The sequence below is a fragment of the Wolffia australiana genome, chromosome 15 (genome assembly GCF_029677425.1).
Source record: "Wolffia australiana isolate 7733 chromosome 15, ASM2967742v1".
In the NCBI taxonomy this organism is placed as follows: Eukaryota; Viridiplantae; Streptophyta; class Magnoliopsida; order Alismatales; family Araceae; genus Wolffia; species Wolffia australiana.
This window is the reverse complement of record NC_135849.1, coordinates 122,501-135,000: the sequence shown is the minus strand read 5'-3', so window position 1 is coordinate 135,000 and position 12,500 is coordinate 122,501. Positions and strand designations below refer to the sequence as shown.

The following is a 12,500-nucleotide window of genomic DNA, read 5'->3' as shown; positions in this document are numbered from 1 at the left end:
CGAACCTTTTCGGTACTGGTTATGAATGGGCGCCACTATCCCAGCTCAGATCCAGCCATTATTTACTTCGTAACCTTTCATCGTTGATTCATCTTCGCTACGCTTCTGTTCCTCGCGCCCGCTCGTAAACTCGCTTTTGCTAACGCGCCCGCTCACTCGCGCCTTTTGCTCGTCTTCTGCTCCCGCTCACTCGCTTCTGCTCCTAAGCGCCTAGAGTCGCTCGCTCCGTCGCGCCTTGTCTTGGGGCTTGGCTTTCTTTACGAAACCCCCGAACAAAGAAAGTATTTCTCTTCCCGTTCCGGGTGTGAGGCAGAGGCGCCTCCACAGAAGAGGAAATCGCAATGCATCTTGCTCAGCAGGCGTAGGAGTGGGAGTGTCGCAGGTTCTGATTTATCAGAACAGTTCTTATTTTAATCAGAAACAATTCTTTCAGAACCTATTGAGCGCAGCTAAGCTAATATGCATCGGAGAAAGCCAGGTGTCGGAGGAATCTTCGGTCCGGAGCATTGATTCCCCACTAGCTCTATCTCTCAATTGCCTATTCTGTGCTCGAGAAAAGGTCCCGCTCGCTTGTCTTCATCTGAACGCTCGTCTTCATCCTCATATATTCACCGCTTCCGCGCCTCGAGTTTAGTTGTTTTAGTAGGTACCATGGCACCTTTCGCTTATCCATTCCGCCCGCCCGTCCAGACGCTAGCTCTTTATCATTATCATCTACCGCCCTTTTCCTTCGTTATTTCATAACCTTCACGCATCGCATGAAGATCGTCGTATCTATGCTCGACTTCACTTCGGTTGCGGGTGCAACAGGTAGGAGTACATTATGGCAGGATCTGTCACCCGGGCAATCCAACCCTCCTCCAAGAAGAATGGTGCTATGCCCCCCCGATATCCCTATGGAGCGAAAGAGCTGCCTGGTGATCCCTAGGTTGCAGCACGTCCGCTCTTAAAATCGCGCCTCGCGCCGCAGCCGCCGTTTCTAGGACCGACCGACGCCTCACCTGCACAGGTACCTACGTTGTGTAGTATGAGTCGCACATTCAACATAGCGTTCGGACTCATGTGCCTTCCAGAACCAGGGGAGTTCCCTTGCTCCTGCTGCGTACGATTAGCCAGCCTTGCGGCGGCAAAAGGATTAGGACGTCCCCCATGCTACGGTTCCCCGCGGTCCGGCCGCATTAGGTTAGGGAGCTGGGCGATAAAAGCTCTTCCGTATCCCAAAGCGCGCTGCCCTCCTAGGCGCGCAGCACTAAGTAATCCAAGCCAACCCACATTACTGACTAACGGCTTTCTTAACAGACCCCACCCCGGTGATGTAGGCATCTCGGATAACCTTCGGAACCTTCCCCTTTTGCTCTCTAACTAGTTGTTACTCCCGATCCGAAGCACCCCTTTTCCATTCATAGAGAGATCCAATCGTCAAAATCAATAAAAAGGCCATCATGGACCAAGATCCAAACAAATCAATCTTGTTGGGAGATACTGCCCAAGGAAAAGAAAAGGTGACTTCCGGATCAGGGATAATAAATAAAATAGGAACCAGATAAAATCGTATATCGAAACGACTTCTGGCATCACCGGAGGGATCGGAATCACATTCGTGGGCCGACAATTTTTCTGGATAGGTCGAACTATTGGAAGCAAATGGAAAAGGAAGACCGAGTGGGATCAAAGAAACTAGCGGACTGATCACTAAATAGATACAAATAGGTGCAAATTCTGACATCACCACAGCCCACTTCGTTCTCTCGCTCTGCTCGCGGAGCGGCATACCGAAAAAAAGACTATATATATAATAAGAATATCTATGGAAGTGGATACTTTCTGTTTTTTTGTTAGTTCCTTGAGACCTTCGGATCTTATCAAAGGAGTTCCCGTTGGTTGTCGCATGAATAAAAGGAAGCAATCAGTCGACCTGGGGACAGAAGACGTTACCTGGAAACCCTAAACTGACAGATCTGAAGATAAGTTCTTTTTACAGATTAAGCGTTTCTTCTGTTTACTTCTTGCGCCTTTTGCTCGTCGCTTCGCTCCTGAAGTCGCTCGTCGCGCCGTCAGAACCTTCATCGTTGATTCATCGTTTTATTTATGTGAAAAAAAACATAACCTTTCATTCTTCTTCATCTTCGACTTCCGCTCACTCGCGCCTAAGGCCCCGCTCTCACGCCTCAGAACCTCTTTATTTCATTAAGACACAACTTTGATAGGTTGACGAGAGTATTGGTCTAGGGGGAGGAGCGAAGCTGGCACGTGGAGTCTAGCTACTACTACACGAGTCCCACACATCACACCACTGCAAAAAATAGGCTTTCAATTCAAGCTTCATCGGCTACAGACAGGGAAAGGCTTTGAATCCATTCTTTCAGAACCTCATCAGACTCCGAAGGTTATGAAATAAATTGACTTCTTCTTCTTCAGATTCATCTTCATTGACTTCGTAACATGAATCTTTATTGACTTCGTAACATGAATCTTACTTAATCTTCATCGCTCCTAAGCGCGTCACTTCTGCTCCGCTCCCGCTCGTCTTCATCTTCACGCTCGTCTTCATCTTAATATTCACCGCTTTCGCGCCTCATAACCTTTTTTATAAAAAAGCTCCCGCTTCATCAATCGCGTCTTCATCTTAATCTTCACGCTCGTCTTCATCCTCATATATTCACCGCTTCCGCGCCTTGTCTCTGTTTATGTCTTGGATTAGAACAAATCACTATAATTCGTCCGCACCTACGGATCAGTCGACATTTATCTTCTGATTAAAATAAGAACCTGATAATTGCTGCATGATCATATGAACCCGGGCTTTCTCCAGGTATGAAAGCAGTGGGCCCATCTTCTTCGTTGTTCTTGCAGAACCTTGACTGATTTTAATTCAGATGTGAATGCTGAACATTCGGTTCTGAAAGAAATGTCTTTCTTCATCAAACTTATCTGTGCCTCCGCTTCGCCCCTTTTGCTTCCGCTCCTAAACGCTCGTAAATGCTCGCTCACTCGCGTCTGAATCCTCATATTCATCGCTTCCGCGCCTTAACCATCTTACTTTCACTGTCCAGTCCGGACTTGGAGCATCTGCTGCCCCTCTAATCCACTAGAAGCAGAAATTGAAGCACGGAGTCGTTATTCAGATGCTGAACCTTTTGTTTGGACTTGAAGATCGAAGGTGGCTCAAGTTGGTTCTTTCGGGTGTCCCTGCCTAGCGGTGGTTGTTGTTCTTGGTCTTCTATCCGTATATCTTTCCTTTCAAGCGAATGAGTGAACCTATAGAGAAGAACGTTCTGAAAGAATGAAAGATGGAAACGAAGCAGGATAAGAAAAGGATACCAGACTTCACGAAGACGCGAAAGGAATAGCATTAAATAAAATAAGAGTAGGGTACGGTACTAAAGGTCAAAGCTACCTGAAAAAGGTTCCGAAGGCGCGAGGAGCGTGAAGATGAAGATGAAGATGAAGAACTGGGGCCCGTGCTGCTCTTGCTGAAATCATTACTCTTCATTCTCCCGTGCTCTAGCAATTGCGCTCCCTAGACCATAGGTAGGGACAATCAATCCGTAGTTACGGGAATAACGGAATGAATTGGGATCCCAAAAATTCATTTCATTCTGAACCTTTCTATCAATAGATGTATCTGGCGGTACAGTACAATACGAGACGATGGAATGCAATGGGATGGATGGTAGAGGGCTGCCTGCGCCCAAAAGCGATGATTCACTTGTCCCCTTGTCTATAGGGACCTCGTGGCATACAACCGCCACGACTCCTGCTAGATAGCCGCTCCTTTATCTTTCTTTGATTTCAGAACCTCGTGGACGGACGAAAGAAGGCGCGACGGAGCAAAAGGGGGCAGTGAAGGCTCGCGAAGTAGACTGCAAGCCCCCACCCCTACAGTATTGTGTTGTTGTAGCGCGCCTAACACCGCTCCCGCTCACTCGCGCCTCGCTTACTTTAATTAAAGTGGGATGGGATTCATTCACTTGCATTCCTGCTAGCACACAAAAGCTCCGGTCTTAACGCCCCCACAAAAGTTGTGTAGCCTTTCCTCGGGTTCGTAGAGTCTGGTTTCCCGTTTACCCACAACGGAGGAGCCGCCCCCACCAACCAGGCAGGCGGCCACGGTTCATAACGCACTCTTCACACAACAGATCCACTTTGAAGTTGACTTATTCGCTCGGCTAATCGTCGGAATGTGTACGAGATACCATAAGGGCCCAATATCTCAATAGCACCCTTGTCTAAAGCTTCGAATGAGACTGAATATCCGAAACGCAGGAACGATCTGACTATAAAGTCATTAAAAACTTGATCGAAGAACCAGCGTTTATTGAAGAAGCAATAGAGTCGATTACAAAAAGTACTTGTTTGAAAGGCTCGTTGGAATTGATCCGCTACGGGATTTACATTATACGCTATAGAAGCACCTGAAGTACTAAACAGAATAGGTATTAGTTTTGTAATAGTTGGAGCAGCAAACTCGGATTCGGCAAGAATCTCATTTTTGGGTAGTACGAAGGGGGAATTGGCCCAAAAATTGGATAGGGGTCAAGACGCAGCCGGGCGCCTAGGCTTACTCTAGTGCCCCCCGAACCGCGTGAAATGGTCGCCTATTACACGGCTCATTAACTCTGCCTGAGGTGGGTGTACCTATTATTCGTAGGCGATGCACGTGCGTAGGGCCTCGGTTTGTTCTTTCTTGCAGAATTTTCGGAACCTTCGGAACCTAGCTCAGCTCCACCGAGCCAAAAGGAAAGAACCGCCGGAGGCAGACGGTAGAGTATAGCCAAGAGGCTTTCGTCGTCTATAAAGGTGACGAAGTAAAGACCGTACTCCGAAGTGCACTGAGAGTTTTGTTTTAACCGCTCCGTCACGTCTTCATCTTAATATTCACCGCTTCCGCGCCTTACCCTTCCTTATATTGATCCATGTCTAGGTGGGATTGGTAACAAGATTGAACCGAGGCCCGCCCGGCCATCCCTGGGGGGACAACAAGACCAACCAGTAAGGTTTCTCTCTGATAAATCAATCAGAACCTTTTAATCATTGAATTAATAGGGGTGTCCTAGTGGTCCAATGATAAAGAAATAAAGGATGGCAGGCAGATTGGATTCGTCGTGGTCGGTTCATTCTAGGTTCGAAGGAAGGAACGGAGTCACCTGAGCTACGCCAAGGTTCTGCAAGAAATCAAGGTCACTTTCCCGATCCATCCCGAAGGAACCCTATATCGCCCATCATCGCACTCCAGCTATCGGCTCAGCCCTATCTATTCTTCTCTTTTTTTTTATGTTAGAGTTTAGATCTTGAAACCGGATCAATATACATTGCAAAATAGACTTCTGATAAATCAGGTTCCTTAGGTTACGAAGTCAATTCATCTTCATGTTACGAAGTCAGATTCAGATTCAGAAGGCGCGGAGCGTTATTACAGAATTTCATCTTCTGTTCTTTCTTGCAGAACAAAACGACTGAACCTGGGCACTTCCTGTCGGGGACGGGAGGTTTTCCGAAGGAAAAGGGGCCCCCTCATCCATCTTAAAGCAAGGTTCTGAGGCGCGGAAGCGGTGAATATTAAGATGAAGACGCGGGAGCAAGAGTTCTGGAAGAACTGAAAGAAATGATGCTAATCAACATTATTTCTTGACTTTATCCGGTAACCTTTTGCTCCATCAGTCGCGTCTTCATCTTAATCTTCCCCGCTTCCACGCCTTATCTTCAAGATAAGTTTATTTTATAAGGTTCTGCAAGAATTTATTTGACTTCTTTCTTCTTCATCTTAATCTGAATTGACTTCGTAACATTCATCTTAATCTGAATTGACTTCTTAGCAGATTCATCTTCATTTCTTGCTCCCGCTCCCGCTCACTCGCGCCTTCAGATTAATATTCACCGCTTCCGCGCCTTCATCTTAATATTCACCGCTTCCGCGCCTTCAGATTAATATTCACCGCTTCCGCGCCTTCATCTTAATCTTCACGCTCGTCTTCATCTTCACGCTCGTCTTCATCCTCATATATTCACCGCTTCCGCGCCTTCAGATTAATTCACGCTCGCCTGAATCTGAACGCTCGTCTTCATCTTAATCTTCACGCTCCTCGCGCCTTCTTTATTTCATAACGTGTTTTTATCTAAAGATAACGTTCTGCTCATAAATTCGCACCTTGCGCTAAAGATTTTTCCATTTCCGAAGGTTTCAATTTTTAGAGTAAAAGTTCAATACGTCTAAGAAAGATGGGCTTGACTTTCGTAACCGAATGTTCGAAGAAAGAACTGAAAGAATTGAATCACTCAAGGAGCAAGGTTCTGCAAGAACTAGTGTGAGGGTCGCAGGCACTTTATCTTACTATATACTTTGGCTCTGTGTGTGTTTGTGTTAGAGAGAGGTTCCGAAGGCGCGACTTCAGGCGCGAGTGAGCGGGAGCGGTTATGAAATAAAAAATTAATTATATATAATTCTACATGTTACCAACAATTGAACTATTAAACATATAACATATAATAGTTGACCGTAATGTTGGAATCTAAAGATAACCTCCTAAGGAACCTCTTATTCCCCATCTTCTTCTCCCTGTCCCTTCAAGAACGTGACGATCTCGGCACCGCCCACTGATCGACGGCGAGATCCCCGTTCCGGACGTCGGGGCCGGAGCCCCGGTTTTCCCGTATCAGGCGGCATCCTCTCCGTCCCGGTGCTCTTCGTGTTGGGACTCGACGGTGGACTGCGGCACCAACTACTACCTGGGGACGCTCGCCCGCGCCGATCACCTGCCGTACGGCCGGGATTTCGACACGCACCACCCCACCGGAAGGTTACGCAACATACGGATCATCGTCGCCAGCGCCTCGGTCGGTCCACATAACTCTTCCAGCCCTCCCGCTTTCGCGCCTTCTCTCTGAAGCCTCGCTTGTTCGGAGAACTGTCTTTGGATCTCTTTTGGGCTTCCTGCCCGGCCAGGAGTGCCCGACTAGAAGTCACTTTGGTTGAAAGGATCTCTTATTCTCATCAGGAGATTTGACACACACAGTAGTTGATTCAATCAATGAGATCCTCGGTTGACTCGTGCTGTGGTACCTCGGGGAGAACTATTGGTATTGACAAGTATGGAGGTTCTTTTCATCGTAACCTTAGAACCTTCTACACCAAAGGCGCGTAGCGAAGTTATCTTTAGAGAAGTTATGAAATAAAAGAAGAAGGATAAGGGGTGGAGGCAGTTATGGTAATGTCAGCTGATGTACGAAAAGGATACTCAATGTTGGAACGTTGAGTATCCTTTTTTGGCTCTCTCTTTAGCCCTATGTCTCTTATCCTCAGGAGGTTTTCCTCCACTAGCAGGTTTTTTCGGAAAACTCCATCTATTCTGGTGTGGATGGCAGGCAGGCCTTTATTTCTTGGTTTCAATAGGACTCCTTACGAGCGTTGTTTCTATCTACTATTATCTCAAAATAATCAAGTTATTAATGAGTGGACGAAACCAAGAAATAACCCCTCACGTGCGAAATTATAGAAAATCCACTTTAAGATCAAACAATTCCATCGAATTGAGTATGACTGTATGTGTGATAGCATCTACTATACTAGGAATATCAATGAACCCAATTCTTGCAATTGCTCAAGATACCCTCTTTTAGCTTTTAGGGTCTATTTCTTAGTTCAAGATCCCTCTTACTAACTGGAATAAAAGAATTAGTAGATCTGTTCTGCCCAAAATGGGAATGTGCTGGCGTTATGAACTTATAATCATGGAATCAACTCGATCATCAGATTATAAGTTCATTCCATACCGGACCAGACCTTAATAGGGTTATGTACATTCTCATTATGAGAGAGAGGGGGTCATTCGATCGTATGTTAATAGATACTATGTTTACATATGGATCCCTATGTCGTGACATTCTATTTAGGATTAGTAATGGGCGTAATCCGACCTGTGACATATCTATCGTTATTTGGGTACTGTATTAACTTCTTTTGGCTTCTATTGAATCGAGAAATAAGTTTGATTGTACATCTTTTAGATTTTTAGATATTTCATTTAGAATTTAATATTATTTTCTTATTAATATTATTTTCAGTTTCATATTATTTATATTTTTTGATATTGATATATATATACAAGGTATGCTCCAGGGTATGCTCCGGATAATTCAAATCGAACCAATTTGATGTCTGACTCGGACCTATATTATATGAATATGACCGATTGATAGAAATACTCCAAGACTCCACCTTTGTCATATATTCCATATATCACACTAGATAGATATCATAGTCATGGAATAGGATTAACTTTCAAGATGCCTTGATGGTGAAATGGTAGACACGCGAGACTCAAAATCTCGTGCTAAACAGCGTGGAGGTTCGAGTCCTCTTCAAGGCATAATATTGAGAATGCTTATTGAATGAGCAATTCAATAACAGATCTCGGATCTAATCGATATTGATATACCGAGTATCTGTGTTGATACAAAGTATTCCGGCGGATCCCCACGATCCGAGCTGTTGAAATTGGAATAGGTTCGGCAGCGTATCACGAAATCTTCGTGATCTTCTCTATCTGATGAATGAGGAGTCCGTTTTGACATCGTCTGCCCTGCACCCCCCCCCCGAGTATATGATTCAACAGTAATCACACAAGGGTAGATTCATAGAAACCTATGGTAAAATCCCCACCCGTAACCCAGCAGATAAAGTACATTACATAGTCCGTTTTAGGGATTGGTGACTTGCCCATTCAGTGACTTTGGCACTGAACGTTCCCAAAACGGGTACTATATGGTCGGGTGAATTAGAGAATAGACAGACCTCTGTTGGCATTCCAGCCTTCCTTCTCCTTTCAGGCCTATCCGAAAGAGAATCCAGTACCTCTTCTCTTGGTCGTGAATATCTGAATAGGCCGAACTGGCCCCCGCGGATATCTTTCCTTCGGAACATAACAATTAGAATTAGGCTCAGTCAACTGGAATGTGTATTATCCATATGGGAGATCTTCCAATTGAGAAGATGCATCGACCTGAGACGAAGAGAAAGGTCTATCTATTTTCTTTAATGATTCAGTTAAACCAATGATTCGTTATTGGAGCAGATAGCACATTTCATCGGACATGCGTATTTTTTTCCGATGGATTTACATGGTTTCATTAATGGACATTTTTGGATATAGTGAGTAATAGGCTCTGGTTGTTCGCCATTCAAGAATTCTTGTTTAGGCAGTTCATATCATCCATACATAGTGTTTTGATCTAAGATTTAAATTCTTCCATGTTTCAGTAGTAGCATATTGGTCCATGGATCTGCAGGTTTTTACGAAGTCACCTTCTTCTAGGCTCCGAGTAACCTTCTTCTAAGCTACGCTGGACGACACGGCATTCTCGTTCAACCGGCCGTACTTGTGATGGTTCCCAGGATCCAATAAACTCACTTAGGTCTACGTTGCCACGATATTGTTCTATGGAAGCGGGCGGGCCCGGTTTTTTTTTTACAAGAAAGGGGGGGGGGAGGGATTGACCTTTCTAACGCATATTCTGTCGTACCGGCATGGCCCCACTGATTTGTTTTCGATCAGAGCATCAAGCAGCGCAACCCGGTTCTACTTGACTAAGCTCCATGCTCGTCCAAGGAGGGAGTTTTCTTTACCCAACTCCCTTCATTTACTTCATAACTGAACAGAAACCCCCGAAATTCATGAGTTTCAAATGAAGAATGAAGAGTGCCTTTGAATGCTGAACCAGAATCTTGGATTTTAAAGTTGGTAAAGACCCATCCCTTGTTTCAGTCAGAATGAGTCCCCGGGACCCCGGGACATTGGCTTCCACCAACAGTGAATTCTTAAGGATCGCATCCCGCGCATATTCTACATTATAACCTGCAACTGATTCAGCTTCCGCTTCTGGGAGATCAGACGGAGCTCGATTAGTTTCTGCTAGACAAGAAATAAGGAACATAACCAATACGGGGAACAAGGGAATACCAAACCATATCTGCTTTTGCGCCATGACAATCTCACTCGAATTACAGGGACCTACACATATTAGTACAGTATACCGGGGTCCCCGGCCAGAACCACACGTGCAAGTTTCCCTGCATGTGGCTCGTCCGTGCTTTTTTCCGGGGCGCTGCCTGTGACTCCGCATGGGAGAAGGGGGCTGAACTTCAAACTGGAGTGTTCAGAGCATTGCATTGTCTGAGGGAGTGGGGTGAGTAGGCAGCGCCTACCAAGAAAAGCTTTCGTTGAAAAGGTGGAGTGCTTTCATCAAATGATGCATGTGGGCTGAGCCATTCCCATCCCAACCCGCTGGCCTGGTCGGGAAGAGATTCTAAATAGAGAATATGCGCACTGGGAATATCTATCTATCTTAGCTAGCGGGGGTGGGCTTTCCTCTGGTAGTCCCGCAGCGGCCTCTTACAGTCCGTCCCGTCTCATCTTTCTTTGTTTATCGCCAGCCTGTCTCCACATGAGACCCTCTTTCTATTGATGACTAAAAAAAAGGGCACTCTCTTTAATTTAATGTTTTCTGTTTTCTTTACTTTGACTTTGACTTTCATCGTTTATCCGCTGGATAACGTTATCCAGCGGATAATTATCTTCAAGAGAAGTTCTTCAATAATTTATTCGCTTCGCCCCTCACTCGCGCCATCAGTCGCGTCTTCATCTTAATCATCCCCGCTTCCACGCCTTTCCTATTCAGTTTTGCTTGCCGCCTATTAAGAGAATAGGTCCCATGCGGCCCGCCTTTCTTCATCTATACCAGCAGCCACGCACGACCCCATAAGAACTCTTTCTACACCCTAAGAAGCAGAATGCGCCATCACCTACAGCCCTTTCCTCTGCTGGGGACTTCCACGAAAACGGGCGGCATCGTCGTATGCTTGAGATTAGTTGCCCTGCTCCCGGAGTACTCCTATGGCCGATCTGTCACCCATCAGGGCTTGGCCGTGTCCCGCCCCCTAAGGGCACGGCTTAGTAAGTTATTCTCGCAGAGTGAGCTTCTATTAAAGTTCTTTGAGAACTTATTTTGTTTTCATGCTTCACTTTTTTATTTCATTGATTAGCATCACGTTTCTTTCTTTGATGATTATTCTTATCTTTTTATTATTCAGTGATTCAGTGATTTTAATTTATGTTAAAAATAACTTCTTTCAGAACCATTCGTTGGGTGATCCCTTGCTCTCAAATTCGAGTGTTTGCTCGTCGTTTAGGCCGGTGAGTTACATTTCTGCTCATTGCAGTAACCTCCGGGGTTCTTCGCACCTGGATAGTACCAGGACCCTTGTGCTCCGGACTGCACTACCCGCCCTATGAAAACAAAATCAGCCTTGCGACGAGACGCGGACATTCCTCATGCTGCGGTTCCCTCCGGTCCGTTCCCGGGTTGGGTTAGGGGAACATCCGAGCGATTGCCTTCGCGCATCCAAACGTGCTCACAAGGCGCACAAAACCCTTAAGAGTAGAAATTAAAGGTAATAAAATCTCGATATCTCTCAAAAAAGCGTATAAATAAAACAAACAAAAAAGACTGTACAAATCTTTATGATTATTAAAAATGATGCCCTCAATCAAAAAAAGTTCGTCCTTTCCTTTTTTTATCAACTTAGTATTAAGAAATACCTATATCTAAAAATTCATTTCGAACAACTGAACCTTTTCAAACTGTTTATTTTTAAGAACTAAAAAGATTTGTGCTAGAACAACTGATGCTAAGAAGAACAAAAGACCTTGGACGCGTGCGGTATCTTGAAGGACTATCTCAGCATCTGCCTGACCAAATCCCCCCACATTTGGATTACTCGTTAATAGTTGATCAAGTTTAATAGACTCACCTTCTGAAACAAGAAGTTCCGGTCCTGGAGGTATAATATCAATCACTTCATGCCCATCCGATGGATCAGTTATGGTTATTTCATATCCCTTTTTCTCTTTACGTACTATTTTGCTTATTACACCTGCGGATGTAGCATTATAGACAGTATTGTTACTCTTGCTGCTATCAGGATAAATCTGACCCCGTCCCTGTTTCCCCTACATTATATAGGATATTTTAAGAAATAAGCGTCCTTATTAGTTGCGTGGTCTGGAGAAAGAGTAGGGAAGACTTTTTCCTGATTTTTCGGACCAGGCACTGGACGCACGACAATAATATTTTTTTTGGTCGGACTATAACTCTGACAAGAAATATTGCCGATCTTTTCTTTCAGCTCAGGAGAAATACGATCGGCAGGGGCTAATTCAAATCCCTCAGGTAAAATAAGAACAGCCCCCACATTCAAACCACCTTTTTTGCCATTAGCAAGAACTTGTTTCACTTGTGTATCATAAGGAATTCTAACTACTGCTTCAAATACAGTATCAGGAAGCACAGATTGCGGAACCTCAATATCCACGGGTTTATTAGCTAAATGACAATTGGCACAAACAATTCGTCCCGTTGCTTCTCGTGGATTTTCAAAACCCTGCTGCGCAAAAATGGGATATGCACTTGCAATAGATGTCTGAGTTATTACATATATCCCGATC

The 12,500-nt window shown here is 44.9% G+C and overlaps 1 non-coding gene across 1 annotated transcript; it reads left to right on the top strand.

The window, feature by feature from the left end:
• Nucleotides 1-8,285: 8,285 nt before the first annotated feature.
• TRNAL-CAA (transfer RNA leucine (anticodon CAA)) lies at nucleotides 8,286-8,366 on the top strand. Its single transcript has one exon. It is a non-coding gene; the product is annotated as a tRNA-Leu (tRNA).
• The last annotated feature ends 4,134 nt before the right edge of the window (nucleotides 8,367-12,500 follow it).